Source organism: Balaenoptera physalus, assembly GCF_965194825.1.
Source record: "Balaenoptera physalus genome assembly, chromosome: 2".
In the NCBI taxonomy this organism is placed as follows: Eukaryota; Metazoa; Chordata; class Mammalia; order Artiodactyla; family Balaenopteridae; genus Balaenoptera; species Balaenoptera physalus.
The window spans coordinates 21,812,086-21,830,875 of record NC_138883.1 but is presented as its reverse complement, the minus strand read 5'-3'; the positions used below and the strand labels follow the sequence as shown (position 1 = coordinate 21,830,875).

Sequence of the window (18,790 nt, the reverse complement as noted above, 5' to 3'; positions counted from 1 at the left end):
TGCCTCCAGCCAGAAGGTGGTGCAATCCCAAGATTTGGGTTTGGGTTTAGGAAGATGGCAAAGGCCCATTTGGCCTTCAGGTAGAACATGTGCACGCTTCAGGCTTTCAACCAACTCTTCACAGGAGGTTAGAGCATAATTCCAGTTAATTAAGGATAACATAGATCTTCCATTCCTATTTGTCATTGTCCCTTGTGTGAGGGATCTCAAGGTGGGGAAGGGGGGCTGGCAGGATTTGGGCATTGCTAGGTGCCTTTGACAAGAGCATCTTAAGCTTTATTAAAACCCTGACAATAATTTTTTAACTTTTCATTGTATATATGTCTGTTATTCATTTAACAAGCTGTTATTGAGAACCTAATAGGGTTCTCTGTACTAGAGACAACTAGATGTAAATTCCTGGAAGGACAAGTGGCTACATTTTAAACTTCTTAGTAGCTCTTCTCTTCTCTTCCTTATTTTAGAATCTAGCAAAGCGCTCTGCACTTTGTAGGCACTCAATAATTATTTCTAATTAAATGAAACACTGAATAAAGTCCCAGCTTCCTGAGAAGGTTTCAGGCCAGTAGAAACATATTAGGTACAAGAGAGGAAAACCTAGGGATGATTGAGTACTGCATGCCAGAGACTTGCTGGATACAGTATCTAACAGGGACAGAGAGCCCAGGGTCTAGTTCTAGGAGTTGGAAAGAGGCTCTCAGCGCCTTCCATAGAGATAATTCACGAGGGAGAACATTCTGAGGACGCACCAAGTCTTTTTTTTTAAAACCAGCTGAATGACTTTTTTTTTTTTAACTAAATATTTCAGCTTTACTTTTTTTTTTTTTTAAACTTTGGGTTTATTTATTTTATTTATTTATTCATTTATGGCTGTGTTGGGTCCTCGCCTCTGTGCGAGGGTTTCCTCCAGCCGCGGCAAGTGGGGTCCACTCCTCATCACGGTGCGCGGGCCTCTCACCATCGCGGCCCCTCTTGTTGCGGAGCACAGGCTCCAGACGCGCAGGCTCAGCAATTGTGGCTCACGGGCCCAGTTGCTCCGCGGCGTGTGGGATCCTCCCAGACCAGGGCTCGAACCCGTGTCCCCTGCATCGGCAGGCAGACTCTCAACCACTGCGCCACCAGGGAAGCCCCCGCACCAAGTCTTTATTCCTGGAATGACAGTCCATGAATGCCCAGTTTGAGAGCCAGACATTAGAGAAAAGATGGAGTGCAGGGGACTCCAGGGATTGCAAAAAGGCCGCAGTGGGAAGGCCTCAGGGAGAGGTGCCTGTAGAGCTTGACGGGAAAAAAGAAAGAGAAGAAAGAAAGGACAGGTGGTTTGGAACAAGTCTCACGTTTTCTAATGCTCCCTGTGAATTGATGAAAGGAACTGTTGGGCAGATAGGAACTGTTACTCTCGTCACAATGGGTCAAGAGAGGTCTGGGATGCATTGAAGGTTGTTAGTGTACAAATGACTGAAGAAATACTGAAAAGTATATTAAAAAGTAGGTGTTTTTTTTAAAACCTTAAAAAAATTTATCCACATACAGATTTTATTTGAAGACAGTATAAACAATCTAAACATAAGACTCTTTTAAATGTGGGCCAAGTGTCCCTTATGCTCACTCTATGATAGGCCCCATCCTCATACTACTGATAGGGAAACTGAGGCTCAGAAAGAATGAGTGATTGGAAGAATGTCACACTGGTAAGTGGTGGAGACAGGATTGGACCTGGATCTTTTGGACTCTTAAAGCCTTTTTGTTTTTAAACTATATCATACTATGAAAGCAGCACAGGATCAGACAGCAAGGGTTGCGTTGCAGGTCAGGACATCCAGAACACCCTACTGCTGTACCCGCTGTTTGATCCGTGTTCACAGAGCCCAGGGAATGGTGACTGTCCCCTACCACCACTGCTGCCCTGCTGGCCGTGACCGTTTTTTTTGCAGATCAGATGAGAAATGTGTTTGAGAGTCTTGTGCAGTTTGATTCTCTCAGAACCTGCCATTGCCCCCAGGCAGAACAAAATGTTTCAAAGTGCCACATCACTGTCCTTAATGACTTGATAATTAAGACAACACTACGGTAAGTACAGTTTAAATGTAAGCAGATTACTTGGAAAGAAAAAAATAAGCAAACTCAAATGATTCGCTATTTGTTTAATTAGAGCAGAATCTTTTTTTTTTTAACATCTTTATTGGAGTATAATTGCCTTACAATGGTGTGTTAGTTTCTGCTGTATAACAAAGCGAATCAGCTATACTAGAATCTTTTTTGTTTGTTTGTTTTTTAAAGCCATTAACAATGGAATCCTAAATGAATTGATGGAAAACAATAGTAATTAGAGACAGCTCTGATAATAAGCGCAGGAAGAAGAGCTCAGTGTGCATTGTTAAGTCAAAGGATACTTGGCTTGGGTCCTAGAAGGAGGGATTGTGAAAACGTTTGAATGGTTCTGTTGGTTTGCTCCCCCTGAAGTAGAGCTGAGACAAACACTGGGGGGGGTCAGGGAGTTTATTTGGGAGGTGATCCCAGGAAACATGAGTGACAGAAGGTAAGGTAGGAAAGGAGAAGAATCAAAATCTGTGTTAGTGAGCAAGCTATTGCTGTGGGCATTGGGGGCTCAATCCTGCTGGAGACCCCCTGAGAGACTGTAGAACACACTTCAGAATTGTTCCACAGAGGGACTGCTGAAGACAGTTTTTTCACCATCCCTTCTCGGTTGAGGGTCGCTCCTGGGAGCATTACGTCCTGGGCCCTTCTCAGCTGCCCTGACAAGCTCCTAGGCCCTCGAGCAGGCCTTCAGGCAGAGAAGCAGAAAGACATCTCCTTGAGGGGGGGAGTTGGGAACCTGCTGGCATGCATGTAAGTGTCCTTGGAGGCTGCTGGTGAATTCAGAAATGTGCCACGGGGACATGGGGCAGGACATCAACAGCATCTGTTACAGATGGACTTTTGTAAGCTGTCATCCTTCTAGACCAGCACCGTTTGATAAAAATATAATGTAAGACCCAAATATGAGCCACATATGTATTTTATATTTTCTATTAGCTACATTACAAGATCAAAAAGAAACAGGTGATATTAATTTTAACAATGTTTTATTTAATTCCCTATGTCCAAACTGTTTATATTTCAACATGTATTCAATATAAGAAATTACTCATGAGATATCTTACCTTTTTTTTTCTTACCAAGTCTTTGAAATCTAGTATGCATTTTACACCTATAGCACATCTCAGTTTGGACCAGCCACATTTCAAGTGCTCAAGAGCCACATGTGGCTCATGGCTACTGTGCCACACATTTCTAGATGACTCTAAGAAGGACACTCCATGAGTATCCATTCCCATTCTGTTGAAGCAGCCGCTGGTTCCTTGTCCTGTGGGGAACTTGTTTCCCGAGGGGGGAGACCATGGCTTCTGTTTATTCAGCTCCCTCGTGCGTATTTTTATTAGGCAATAGGCTAGTTAAGAAGATTGTTTCTATGTGCTGAATATTTTGTGCCTGTTTACACTTCTAATATTGATATAACTGATATTTTGAAAAACAAATGACGAGGAAACATCCTGTTAAAATAAAACCTAACCAGCACCAAGGAAAAAAATAAAAGGACACTGATTTGGAAATGGCATAAAGCAAAAATCTGTGATTTTCTTCAAAGTAACATTTAAGTCATAATCTCCCCCCAGTATTTTAGGGTTATCCTTTCTTATTTTGTGAACATTATTAAGCGATCTCTCTTTATAATTTATAGACGTTTTCAGGAGCTTTCTCTGTCCTTTTGATTTCAGATTCCCTTCTTCTGGTTTATGTGGCAAAGACTGTCATGATGAATTTTTCTTGAGGACATTGATTATTGTTTACAGCTTTTGAGGCCCTTAACCGGGGCTTGCCGTGGAGGTCTGGGGGAGCACTGGGAAGGCAGGGCACCATTTGGCCGTCTGGGGGAGCACTGGGAAGGCAGGGCACCATTTGGCCTGACCTCTCAAAGGCTGGCAGCACCAAATGAGATTCTACCTATAGTTACTACATTGAAAAAAACCTTTCTTGTTGGATAATAAAAATAATATATACATTTAAACTATGCTACATTTCTTGCAACTTCCCTCTTTTTTCGTATTTCTCCCTTTAAAAAACATCTAGGAACCCTAAAAAATGGCCTCTCTTTATAGGTGAGAGGAGTGACAGATTCTCGTAACTGACTAGCGTTTCATTTCCAATCTCCTTCTCTTTTTTTTTTTCTGACTCTGTTAGAGAGGCTGTTAAGACAACAACAACAACAACAACAAACAAATATTGATTTTCTAGTCTTCCTTGAAGTCAGCGGGTGGCCATGTGATAGTGTTCACCAATGAGATATAAGCGGAAATCTGCTGGTGTCTCTTCTTCCTCTTCTTCCTTATTCCTTTCGGGAACTCAGACATGATGGTTGGCAATGTAGCAGCCCTTTGGACACCAGGAGACAATTGGCATGAGGATGAAGGCCAATATGCTGAGAATGGTAGAGAAAAAGCTAGAAGATTTGGTATCTGATGGCAATTTTGAGCTTCTCTGTCAGCCCTGGAAGTACTTTCAGACTTCTTGTTATGTGAGACAAATACCTTATATGTTAAAGCCACTGTTAATTAGATTTTCTTATACCTACAGAGAAATGAATTTCTGTCTGATATAGAGGCCCTGCCAAAACCACCACTGAAACAAACTCAGTATGCATTTGCTTTCTTGGCCCTCTCTACAAGTGGCTAATTAAGCCGTCACCCAGAAACACAATTAAAACAAATACACAAAACACTGTAAGTCTGAAGTTATCAATTCTCCAGAGACCCAATTAGATATATCTTTGAAAAAGTATAGACTAATCAAATCATTTACCTGTGTGTTCCAACCCAGAAACCCCTTATTTAAAATGACTATAATTTCTTATTCAAATCATCACTGTCTTCATTTAAAGGGGAAAAAAATCACTTAGGATTACTCATCTTGCCTTGAACATGGCATATAGAAAGCAATCAGCAGATGTTTATTGTACTGATAAACTGATAAAATCATGCAAGTAAAAATAACTTCTTATTCAGGATTTGTTCATTTTTATACCTTTTTGGGAAAGCTTCCTCGAACTTTTTTTTTTTTCCCCCTTTTTTTTTTTTTTTCCTCAAACTTTTAACAGGCTGCCCCAGTCCATGGACAATATTGGCTCAGAATGTCACTACCCCAAAGATGCCTTCTGGAAGCTGAGACCTTCCTATGGGGGGAGGGACAAAAAGAACAGGCCACCTAAATTAGGGAGTTGTTTTCCTCCAAAGACTTTCCCCTCCCATGGTAACTGCCCAGTACTTCTAATAACTGTAAGTAAGGAGTTGTTAGTTTCCATGTCATCTTTACTTTCTGAGACAAATAACCCCAAATGAGTACCTTTTAGAACCATGTGGAAGTTTTCTCCCCGCTCCATGTGGGTGAACCTGAAGAAACCTACTACAGGAGGATGAAAGCCTCAGAGATCAGATCTGGATCCCAAACAGGAGGATCAAAATCCAGTCTTAATACTTTCTGACCAAACCCACCTTGTATTGTTAAGATATTATTAAAATATTGTAAATTATTATAAAAATAATTATAAATATATATTATAAATATCTATAAATATAAATATATATTATAAATATATACTATATATATGATTATAAAAATATTGTAAAATAGTATAAAATATTGTTAAAATAAAGCTTCTCTGTTGGCTTATCCAAATCCTCTGTGGTTTCTCTGAGGACAAAAACCTGCAGGCTTCTGCCTTCAACCTTCACCTATCAGGCCATCACTTGATGGCTGAGCAATGTAACTTTGGGTTGGAACATATATGCTAGCTGTCTGACCTTGGATAAATCATGTAACTTCTCTGAGTGTCAGTTTTCTCATCTTTAAAATGGGAATTATAATACTATTGATCTCATCAGGTTGTTGTGATGGTTAAATGAGATAATACATGTATAAGGCTTAGCACAGTGCCTTGCATACACTAAGCCCTCAAATAAATATTATTAAGTTGTTAATTATGAATAATTAATATTTACTAATAAAATAATATTTACAACTGCCTGACAGTTTATTTTAGATTAAGGTAGGTAGTGCTGACTTGTTTTCGGGAGGACATGGCCTCCATGTCTTTTAAAAAACAAATAATTGTAATTGCTTTTAGAGTCACTTTGGTTCTCTTGTTGGATCTGCTGAATGGCCAGTTTAGAAACCATGTCTAAGAACTAAAGCATCAGCTTGAAAGAAGAGGTTAAGAGCTTTCTTTCCAAGTTATCTTAGAGAGTAATGAGAAGTGAATCATTCAACTGTCCTTCCCCTAACCTGTGCATCAGGATCAGAACAATATCTAACATAAGTGTGTTAGTTAGAACACCCTCCTTTTCAAGAATTCTTCAGTTGTGTCTTTACAGCAATGGCGAAATAGAATTGGGATTCCTAATACCCAAAGAAACCTCATTTGTGTTAGTTGGGACCCTGCTTAGGCCTGAACAGCAGCTGAGTGCTTGGCAGTCATGAAAGAACAAAATTGTTCAACATTTTTAGAGTTGAGAAAGCTTAACCTTTAATTCAAATCAGCACCTGGGAGAAGAAGGGGGATGAAGAGGAGGAGGGGTTCTTTGTTTTGTTCCAACTAGTTTACCCTGAGTCTGCAGCTGGTTAGAGTTTCTAAGAGGCTGTTAGTTCCAATTAATTTGGCATACACTTGTATGTGTGCTTGATGAATGAAGAGGCAGCAATGAATTTATCTGTGCACCAGCCATAAAATTTCCATTACTTTTCTTAATGAAATTTACATTTGATTCTGAAAGCTTTTAAAAAAGTTGCTCATTTGTTTTTCGAGGCCTTCCCCTCCTCCTTCTATATAATTCGTGTCAAAATAAGAACTTTGCTTAGAGAGAGATTGGACATTTATATAAGGCATTTTGCCTTGGGGACAGGAAGACTTTGCCCTTCCCAATGTTTGGAAATATCAAAGGCTGGTATCATCAGACACTTCATGGGCTCTAAAGTAGGTGTTGGGGAGGGAGAAAACTTTCCCTTCTAGGGAAAGAACCCTTCTAGTTTCTTCTGGCTGGTCTAAGAGTTAAATTGATCTGAGACAGATTAATAGGAGAAAATCAAATTTAATTCTATCCATAAGGGAATCCCACATACATAAGAGGGTCAGAGACCTCACATGCATGAAAGGGTGAGAGAAAGAAAGATAAAATGAGGTATATATGCCATCGTGAGCTAAGGAACGGGATAGGGGCCTGGGACTTCCAAGGACATGAGGGCCATTCACAGGACGATAAGAAGAAAAGTAGTTGTTTGGTAATTAGTTGTTTGCCCTGCCATATAGATGGGGCCACTTAGATAAATTTATCTCCAGTAATAACTCTTTTCTGGGAAAAATCCCCAATTTAAATTCTTCTAGGTAGTTATGGGAGAGGCAGTGGTTTTTCTTGAATCCATGAGGTCTCAATTGCCTTTAGCTCAAAGTAATTCTCATACAAAAGTGACACGTTTTGGGGAGGCTTGTTCTGAACCTTTACGTAGGGTAAAATGGGAAGTTCTAGCTGAAGAGGCTAAGTATGGGTTTTTCAGGAAGTTCAGTTATCGCTTGCAGACTGAAAAAGCAAAAATCTATAGAGCAAGTTGTGGGGAGGAAAATAGATATTCAGCTGCAGTAAGGTCAGGTCTGAGTTGTCATTCCTGAGCTCTGTGCTTCCGTTTAGCAGAGAAACCTGGCAAGATGAGAAGCACGGAGTACTGTGATCTGAGTCTTGCCTAAGAGTCTCAAAACCTAGAGGGGAGTGACAAAAGCTGATAAACCTGCATTTCAAGCTCCAAGCAATTTTCTCTCTAGCACGAAATAATGACTGGAGTACACTTTTGAAGGTAGCCTGTTTCTTTGTTCTAGAAAGAACACAAAAATACAATTTTATTAGGTAAATGTAATGCACATCATAATCAGAAAATGTGTTTGAGAGGCTGTGACTCTGAGGAACTAAACTGTGAATGTTTATGTTGTCAGCTTCTTGCATCTCCGAAGACCCTTTCTTTTAGACAAATGCTTCTTTTCTGTGTATTAATTTAGAATGGGCTATGGCTAAAGAGCGTTACTTGTTCTTGTGGAGATAAGGAGACTGGAAGGGGGCAGGAAAGACAGCAAGAGTGATCTTTACCTTGCACTGGAGCAAGGCAAAGAAAGGAGCTGGATTAAGATGGGGAAGTGCACCCCAGACTGTACCTTTAATGCTGCATGTTCCTCAGACTCAGATCTGGAACAGCCTTCCTGTTGGTGACTGGGGGTCAAGTCCATCCTACTGGTTAGAGACGGGTTTCTTTTGGAGAGAGTAAATATTTCCATTTTCATTAGTCCTGAGTAACAGCAGGAAATGAATTCTTAGATGGCAGGGCTTCAGCTGGGGCGTCTCTGGATTTTTTCTCCAGTCCTGGTCATGGACTAGCCTAGACATACTGGAACCACTCTAGAAGGTAGAGGGAAGATGACCTGCTGAGAAGAGAAATCCCATGGGGGATTTCTGAGAAGGGGCTGGGCTTGGAATCCTTCAGGTGGCCAAATCTAGGAGTTGCAAGTTGTTCTGTGCATCTGATTTTTATCTCCGAACCTAAAATAAAATCATGTTAAATATTACAGCCTGGTCTCCAGCACCTTGTGGAAAATAAAGGTGAAATTTGTTATTGCCTTCGTTCAGAACCATAAAGGAAAAGAGTAGGTACTCCTATGAGCAGGAGGAGCCCAGTAGTGGGAGGGGCCTATGAGTGGGAGGATCCCAAAGTGGGAAGGGCTGGAGGGTGAGTGGGGCTGATAATAGGAGGGGCCTCAGTGTGGGTGGGGCCTGAAAGTAGGAGGGGCCTGAGAGTGGGTGGGGCCTGAGAATAGAAGAGGCCTGAGGGAAGGGCCCTACCTGCATTTATAAATGCTAAGTAGAAGTGGAGTACATTTTGGAAAATGTAAGTTTTGACCTAACCTTTGAGAAGTAGAGAGACATGATTAAAAAAAAAGTAAAGAAGGATTGGAGCAGGACAAGGAGATAGGGAGACCAGTAAGGAGGTTTTGTCCCTATTCTGTAGAAAATGAAAGAAAAGGGTAGGTTTGAGAGAGACTGGGATCATCCTTTCTCTGGCAACTGCTCCACTTTCTTGTGCCTGAAAGAGGAAGTTATCATCTCTGCCACATTTTCCCCAGCACAAAATGGGGCCATGTATAATAGAGCAGGTGTAAGTGCTTCCTAGGTGCTTGAAATCTTTTTTTTTTTTTTAATTTTTTTTAAAAAAATTAATTAATTAATTTATTTATGGCTGTGTTGGGTCTTCGTTGCTGCGCGTAGGCTCTCTCCAGCTGCGGCGAGAGGGGGCCACTCTTGGTTGCGGTGCGCGGGCTTCTCATTGCGGTGGCCTCTCTTGTTGAGGAGCATGGGCTCCAGGCACGGAGGCTTCAGTAGATGTGGCTCATGGGCTCTAGAGCGCAGGCTCAGCAGTTGTGGTGCACGGGCCCAGCTGCTCCGTGGCATGTGGGATCCTCCGGACCAGGGATCGAACCTGCGTCCCCTGCATTGGCAGGCAGACTCCTATCCACTGCGCCACCAGGGAAGCCCCTGCTTGGCATCTTTGAAGTGCTTCCTGCAGCCTATGAAGTAGAAACTACAGAGGCTTTTACCACCACGCTATTACAGCATCCTGCCACAGTAACACTCCTTTCTCCCCTTACTTGGTATTTCCTGTTGAAAAATTAAATAATAATTGTGAAATTTATTTATTCTCTCTTTGAGGACAAATGTAAAATAAGTCTCTTTTCTCTTTTATTATTTGCTGAGCCTCCCCCAAAGTTAAAAACAGATATAAAATTTGCACAGAAATTCTGCAGGAATACATCCTGCATTTCCCTGCTTCTGGACTATGAAGTCATGGTATACGAGCGAGATTTGCTCCTGTTTCCCAGGGTAGGGAGTGTATGTGTCAGCTACCTGGGAGCAAGGGGTAGATGCTAATATGATACTCCATTCATGAAACTTATTCACTAATGTCTCGATTTACCCTGATAGCTTGTAAGGCAGGCTGTATGTTGCAGATTAGGTGACTGTGTCCCAGAGAAACTATGATTTGTCCAAGGTCTGCTTACACTGGTACAGAAGATCAGGTCTTTGATTCCCTCTCTCCCGTCTTCTGTCCTGACCTGTTGAGGGGTTTTTGCTGTGCTGGTGGTGGAGAGTAGTGAGAACTTCTCTGCTGACCCTGACCACTTGATTTGTGGCATTCACAGTATTTCTGTGTGGCTCTCTGGGTGGTGGTCGTGAAGGCGGGGGGTACTCCATGCTGGTCACGTAGAGGGGGCCCCTCCAGAGGCCTGTGGAGATAACACAGTGTGAAGTAAGAGAGTCTAAGGTTGTTTCTGAAAGCTGTGCTCACTTGGGTTGCTGACATTTTCCTCTGCCCAACCTAGCGGAAGTTTCCTCATCTTTAGTTTCTGCTCTGGTGCACGAAATCTTTTGATTTGGATCTTTACACAAGGCTGTGTTCCCAGCAGGATCAGACCACACCACCTCATCAGTCCCACTTGCTGATCTTCACAGCAAAGTGTGTGCTCACCAGGAGCCGTGGGTGGAAGGCCCACGTGGGGCCCAGAGCTCTGAAGGGCCAGGTTGGTCTTTATATGCTGGATGCTTCCTTGACCCCTGAGAGCAGGGCCACGTGGGGAGGAACGCAGACTTTAGAGTCCTGCCATTCAGAAGTGTGGGGAGCCGGGGAATCACTCTCCTTCTGAGTGATTCCTTATAACTATCCAACAAGCTCTTTTGGCAAGCTGGGTGTTAGCACGAAAGTGGGGTTAGAGGAGGGGGCAATGGCGCTTTGCGAATAATTCTTGTTACACAGCCATAGCTGAGACCCTTCTGCCGTCATGAAAGCCTCAGGCCTTCGCTCTCCCTTATCCTTGTATATTGCTCCGTAGCTAAGGCTTAATAGACCTGTGGTTCCTGTGGAGAGTGGGCTCATATTTGAGAGCCGGATCCCTTGACCCAGGCCGTCTGAGAGACGAGTTCCAAAGGTTATTGTTTTGAGTGACTGACAGAGTCTTTTCAAAGGGTGGCTAGATTCCAATTCCTGGAGGAGCTGGGGAGACCCCGTCTCCTGGGGTTTTTATTCTGCTTTCTGGTGAGATCACAAGAAAGGCTGTGGTTTGTCTGAGTGAGTCCAGTGTGGGCTACTCTGGAGTCCTGCTTGAGAAAGCATTGGGTATCTCAAAGGATGGGGTCTTTCCCCACACTCATCTAGGTGGGCAATTACCTATTTGGGTGCCTGGCTCTCTCTCTACCTCTCTAGACATGAGGGAAGCTCCTGGAGGGCAGGGCTGGCATCGTAGACATCTTTCTATCTTCAGAGTCTGATTAATATTCTACCCTCAGGATATATTTGTTGAGTAAAACTTTTTGTTTTTGTTTTTTTTTTATAGAGCTTCTTTTTTTAAAATTATTTTATTTTATTTATTTTATTTTTGGCTGCATTGGGCCTTCATTGCCGCATGTAGGCTTTTCTCTGGTCGCGGCGAGTAGGGGCTGCTCTTCATTGCGGTGCGCGGGCTTCTCATTGTGGTGGCTTCTCTTGTTGCGGAGCACGGGCTCTAGGCACGCGGGCTTCAGTAGTTGCGACACACGGGCTCAGTAGTTGTGGCACGTGGGCTCAGTTGCTCCGCAGCACGTGGGATCTTCCCGGACCAGGGCTCGAAACTGTGTCCCCTGCGTTGGCAGGCGGATTCTTAACCACTGCGCCACCAGGGAAGCCCACGTAAAACTTTTGATTTAATTAATTTTAAGTGGTAGATGAGCCCCTGTTTATTTTTATTTTTGAAAACTAGATTTTCATTGTAAAAATAAAGCAAGTCCATGGTAAAAATGAAAAGAGTACAGAAGAGTGAAAATAAGAATGAAATTCCGACTATTCAGAGAAAAAGCACTATTAGAAGTTTCCTATGGTTCTTTCCAGAAATGTCCAGTGAACCTGCATCTCAAGCACATTTTTATTTTCACAAGCGAGGTCATACTACACCCATGTTTCTGCAACTAGCCTTTGTGTAGTTAACTATCTATCTTGAATATCTTTTTATAGTAGTACGTATAGATCTACCCCAATCTTTATAATGGCTGCAGTCTACTGTAGAGGTTTTCCATAATTTATTTTACCAGTTCCCTATTGATTGGTATACAGATGCTGCCAGAATCTTGATTATTACAAATAATGCTGTAGCAAATATCTACTTACGTTTATATTTGTATATCCGTGGGATAAATTTCTGGAGGTGTAAGTTTATTAGATCTTGCCAGTTGCCTTTCAAAAATTGCACCAATTCCCAGTCTCACCAGTAGTGTGTGTGAATGTCCATTTCTTCACATCCTTGGTAACACTGAGGATTAGCAAATGCTTTCATCTTTGGTAGGATAATAGAAACTAATTTCTTGTCAAATTTGTATTTCTTTAATTATGAGTGAGTTTCAACCTTTTCCAAATTTTGCAGCTATTTTATCTTATTTCACTTTCTGTGAACTACTTGCTCAGGTCCTTTACTGATTTTCTTATTAGATTGTTTCTGTCTTTCTGTCTTTATGGATTTATAAGGAATCTCAATTTCCTCATGACATTACCAGTTTGTCACATTTGTTAAAAATTGTCCATGTTTGTCACGTCTTTTGACTTTGACTGTATTTTGGTCACAAAGAATTTAACATTTCACGTAGTTAAATTTACCAGTCTTTTCTTTTATGCTTCTGAATTTTGTGTCATGTCTAGAAAGGATTTTGCCATTCAAGATTATAAACAAAATTCACTTAATTTTTTTTTTACAAATATATATTATTAACTGTATTGAAATATTTGATCTATTTAGAATGTATTTTGGTACAAAGAGCCCTAGAGGGATTCAGATTTACTTTCTCCAGAAAGATAGCCAGTTGTCCCAGCTCTATCTTTCCCTCACTGATTTGAAATAACACCTTATTACGTATAACAAATAAATATTTGTTTTTCTTGTGAAAATACGTGGCATCATTTAAAAGAGACCAACATGTCCTTTTCCAAATATATACTGCACATGTATGTTTCCACTTTCCCTAAATGAGTTCTTTGGAATTGTTTTCAGTCATGGAATCAAAGATTTTTTTTAAGCCAACCTTTTCTACAAGGTAAGAAGTGGAAAAAGGGTAGCTGTGAACAGTTTGGGTTGTAAGGAGAGACTGGGTGAGTTTGGCATTTCAAAAGCTTCCCTAGAAAGGCGGCTGTGTCGGGCCTGCTGGGTTTCCCTTCACTCTGATCCGGCCTCACCCTCTGCCAAGCAAGCACACCAGTCTGCTACTCCCACCTAACTCCAGGGTCAACCTCTGCCTCCCTCCCTGGGGTGTGTGAGTGTCACTGTTTGTGGAGTTGGGCCCCGTGGAGAGTACCGCCTCTCCATACATCCTTTCCTTCTAAACGAAAAGGCTTTTGATCCGTGCACACAGCTGTTTACTCTGTCATCATTTGTCTGCCTCAAAGCAGAGGACCTGGCTTCCTGAGAAGTAGTTAAATTAACCCCAAGTCCAAACTCGAAGAAACAAATGAATATTGTCTCCATCTCAGGGAAGGGACCCCCCTACGCAGGAGATGTGTATTTTAGGGGGTGTTTCCTTTCATAACTCTGCTAAAATTTGGATCCCAGATTTCCCCTTAGAAGTGTTAACTAAATACATGAGTCTGGGCAGGTTTCCCCTTTGCTCAAAAGATTCTAGATCTGCAGACAATAATTTGGTTATTTACATCCCACAGACCCATCATGGAGAACTTAAATTTAATGTGTCCCGTCAGGGGGGTTCAACATGACTTTCTTATTTACAGTTAGGAGAATAAAAATTAACACACAAAAAACAAGTTCAATCTTTGTACCATACCACACACAGACACATAAAAAACCCCAAAAGTTTACTTGTAAACCTTAACTTGATTGTTAAAGCTTTCTAATTTTCTTGTGTCTTTTGAGCCAAAAAAAAATGAAGAAATTCCCTAGGGATTTCATTAGCACTTTTCATCTGATGCTGTCAAAGCCCTTTACACTCACTATCTAATTAAGACTCTGAACATCTCAGTGAGAGAGGGATGCAGTAACACCGTCAACCTGACAAACAGAAGCTGGATTCCCTGAAAATCTAACTAAATAAAACAGCTCTGGTACATGACTTGAATGCACTGAATTTAAAACATTGAAAAGTTTGCCTTTTGTCCAGTTGTAAACTCCTTAGTGTCTCCTAAAGATCATTTCCTAAGACTTCTATGTTGCAGGACTGTTTGAAGCAAGTGGTAGAGTTTAGAGAAATCTCTCAGGCATTAAGTACATCAGCAAAGGAATTGGAAGGCAAAGAAATATGGAGAAAGAACTCAGGGAGCTTGCTGTTGGTGAGATGTTGCTCCCACACAGCTGGGAGCCCGGACATGGAGAGCTGCCATCAGGAATGGTTCTTGCCAGGCTGGGCAAGGTTCAAGAGGGGTGTTGTGGGAGATTCCAGAATTTGTAATGCTGTCAGAATTCTTAGTTGCAAGTAGCAGAAACCAACTCTGCTAGTGTTAAGCCAAAAAAACATTTATTGGAAGGATATTAGCGTCTCTCAGACGGAAGAGGAGTCTCAAGAAGTGGGCTTGGAAGATGGGGAGGAACAGAGTGAGCTTGGGAGAACAGGAAGTGAGCTCCTGATCCAGCAGGAAGACAATCTAGTCTGCTTCTTGCTGCTACTTTTGCCATAAAGAATGACTTCTGCTGTTCTGACATCTTTCTGACACTCGCTCAAGAGTCCATGTTTTGGGAGCACTCAGTCAGCCTGCCCCAAGTTATTTGTCCACTTTAGGTTGTGCAGGGGTGGAAAGAAGGGAGGCTTTGGCTGCTTCAGCTTCCGCAGTGGGGGTAGCGTCTATGACACAGTGGGGGCCTTACGTGTACTTCCTTTGAGTATATTAGGAAGTGAAGAGCCTGCAGTGTGGACAGCCAAAAAATTTAAAATGTCCACAGTGTCACCCCTCTCCATTTAGCTGTTCTTGCTTGGGACCAAAACCCAGAAATTTAAAGTGTATGATGTGTATGGTGTGTGTATGTGTGTGGGTGCACATAGAGACTGCTCTGGCAGAGGGGTGACTAGATTATTTCTGTCCCGGTAACAGCAGGGAATGCATCATGGACCAGATCTCTGCTTGTGCTGTCCTCCTTTCCCCATACCCTCCCCTCCTCTATTGGCTCTTACTAAATGTCCACCTTGGTAGGTAGCTCTAGCTGAGCAAGGTGAAGCTAGATGCACCTCTGGCCCTTCTGTCTTCCTTTGGTCAGTAAGGACAGTAGTGCCTTTGGGCAGGTAACAGAACTAGACAAATATGGCTTTATTACTTACACTGATATAAACATTGATTAACCTGAAAACTTGACTCCAATTTGCTTTGTGGATGTTAGTCTTAATCATTTCTTCTTTCCAGCATTTTAAGAGCTCCTGAAATATCATCTTCTTTGAAAAACTGATTTTCAAAGTGACATGTTTGGATGAAATCCAGGCCAGTCAGTCTGTCATTCAGATGTTTTGATGCTACTCTTCTGAATATATGGCAACACTGGATAATCAGCTGTGGGTTTCAGTATTCACTCTGTACATTTGGTGCTGTGCAATACTGTTAGTCTGAAAATGGAATTTCATAATTCTGTCTTCGTCTCCATCATTCAAGTCTTGTGATCCTAAATTTGTATTCCTGTAATTGCTTACGCTGTTCCAGGTTTTTCTGCTTGATGTATTTTTAGGTCTATAGGTGTCAGTGTAGCAAAGCGAAGATGGTAAGATCCCACAAAATTGGGACCCAGATCCTTTGTTCAATGTCCAACACAGAGTGCAGATGACTTCTGGTGAGAATGATGTTAAAGGTGGTGATGATGATTTGCAGATAGAGAACGTCTGTAATTCTGGATCAGAATTAAACAGCTTTTATTGCCTCATAGAGAATGCAGACCGTTTACGTCTCTTGTCAAACAGCAGTCTTCTGATATCTGTCACCCCATTCCTGCATACTATGTTTCATATCAGCTAAATTTCTAGGAATTGGGAGTACAGTTTTCTGCTCCATGCTGGGTTCTGTCAGAGGGCTACCATTTGCTTCTGTTGACTGAGTTTTTGTAATAGGTTAAAGGATTTCTTTTTGTGAGGCTTATTGAGCACTTTGTGTGGGAAAAACAAGTACAAATTTTCAACTATTAACCTAGATACTTCTTGTGCCACTGAAATATTTTGTTTTATTGAAGGTGCCAGCTTGGGTTAGCCACAGCACCAGGAGGGGCAGCAAGGGAATCCAGAGATATGAGAAATCTCTGTCATATTAAATACTCCATACTGTGGCCACCTTTGTATCTATTAACCTCCTGATAGAGCAGGACTGATGGAATAGGATGCGTGAAGGTGCCGAATATTTAAAGAATCTCATCCTGTGACACTGACCAAGAGGCACAGGTGGATACTTCTTGGTGGAAAGGGTACACGACGGTTGTATCAGTGTGTGAAATGACAGATTTACATTGTACTGATTTTAAAGAACTTCAGTTGGCAAGTATAATATTCAGTACTAAATCCATGTTCCCACGTGTAGGAAATTCAAACATAGATATAAGACTCTCAAAGCCCTGTTTCCACCTCAGGCACTCAGGCCTAGCCTGTGACCTTGGCAGAATCATTCAGATTGCAATACGCCCCTCTGCTTTCCATCTCATTAAGTGGAAAGAATCATACTACACACTTACCTTGTGATGCTGCCGTGAGGCTGAACCAGGCACTGTTTGCAAAGCACTTCCCTGCTAAAAGCAAAGCACTGACAAGAGGCTGAATCGCTTAGCTCAGATCTGCACTGCACTCTCAAAAGATTATTTTCCCTTTCCCTCTTGCTATGGTCCAGTTTAGGAATGGGAAGAACTTTAGTGTAGATAGGAAGGGGCCAGGCATTTCCACCAGCAAAAACATCACGACCTGCTAGATGTAGGAGGCAGGGATGAAGCCTGAGGGCAATACTGCCCTGGAGGGGCTCTTCAGGTCCAGGCCTGTTTCTTTGCATCCCCAGACTTTGTCGCCTGGGACACTACTCCCTTCTCCTTGTCTCCAACCCACATTCAGTCCTCAGAATCATTTTGGCTCTTCATCTGTCTTCACTCCTGTCAGGTGAACAACAAAAACAGAGCAAACAAAGACTTGGTTTTTGTTTGTTTCTTTAGGCATGATTGCATTTTTTTTCAAAGGGATGTCTAAGAAAGGAACTACAGTATACAAAGAAGCCTAGAAATGAGCAAGAACAGATTTCTTTTTTTTTTAAATGTATTTTAATGACATCGCATGAGAACAACTCATGTTATCATGCTAAGTGACAGCTGCATGACACTGTGTGATTCCAAATTTGTATGTACAAATCTTAATGTATAAAATTAAATAGAAACATACCACAAGACTAACAGCAGTTCTCTATATGATTGTATTATTGGTAATATATAATCATAAAAATGCATTTTCTTTCATTGTGAAAATCAGATACTGAAGTAGGATCAGCTTAAGCTCCTTGGCCTCTGTGCAGGTTTTCTTGACCTTTAGGCAGGGTTAGGCCCTTTGTCCTGAGCTCCCACTGTATCTAGAACAAGCCTTTGTTACATCCAGCACTACCCTGCATCGTAACTGCCAGCCAACATGTCTGCTTCCTACTGAATTCTGAGGCTCATGACGGCAGAGTTCCTGTCTTGTTTATCGCTATAGCATGGCGCCTGGCACTTAGAACATGCCAGGCACATGTTGACTAAATGTTGAAATAATTTCTGTTGGAACTATAGACTAAAGTAATCAGATTTAATTCTGAGGCCTGGTGTTGCCCACTCCTTTTCAGGTCCACAGTCAGTAACACAAGCATCTCAGATAATATTTTTCCTAAAAGCTTTGTCTACAACTCGAGTAAATTGCCACCGTGAGATGGGTGCTGCTTGGGTGTCTGGGTGGGAAAATTCCTTTGAGGGATATGGAGGCATCAGACAACTGTACCTAGCGGCATCCATCATTTGAACATGCATCTACCTCCCTTACTGGGATTCCTTGCTCACCATGCAACTTCCAAGTTGTAATTTGGCTTCTTGTGGAAATGTCACAACAGTAAATGTGCTAGCTGGTCTGGAGGGCATAAGAGACTGAAGAACAGATTTTTGATTCAAACTTAAATATGGTTCACAGGGGTGACGGGGAGATTTGTTTCCAGGGAGGTTCAGTGATGGTAATTAATCCACATAAAGGGCTGAGAACCGTGCCTGGCACACAGCAGGCCCAATAAAAGTTGTTGCTGTTACTATTATTGGTTCCTTTCCTTCACTCAGTCCAGGGTGCTATAATGTCCCTTTTCTGAGGTTGGGCATTTCTTTCTCTTATTTCCTATTTGCTGGGAGCAAGGCAGCCTGTCCCTTAGCTGGAAGGACAGTAGAGTTTTAAGTGTCCCAGAGGCAGCTGGGTTGTATAATGCACTGCAAATTAAAAAATATTCCTTAAGGTCAGGCTAGGGGATAAAAAGGATGAATTTAAGATCTAATCTGTACCATCAAGGAGCTTTTTAACTGATGGGAGGAATCAGACAAGTACAGTCTACTATACTATAAAATAATTAGTGATTTTAGAAAAGAAAACAGGGTTTTTATGCTTGGCCACATGAAGAGCAGTCAGGCCATGGGCTACACAGAATTAGCATCCAAATCCAAGCCTATTTGAGT

At 41.9% G+C, this 18,790-nt stretch overlaps 1 long non-coding RNA gene across 1 annotated transcript; it reads right to left on the bottom strand.

The window, feature by feature from the left end:
• Positions 1–847: 847 nt before the first annotated feature.
• LOC309655450 lies at positions 848–14,665 on the bottom strand. Its single transcript, XR_014260845.1, has 2 exons — positions 8,249–14,665; positions 848–1,149 (listed from the first exon to the last, which is right to left on the bottom strand). It is a non-coding gene; the product is annotated as an uncharacterized lncRNA (long non-coding RNA).
• Between the last annotated feature and the right edge of the window lie 4,125 nt (positions 14,666–18,790).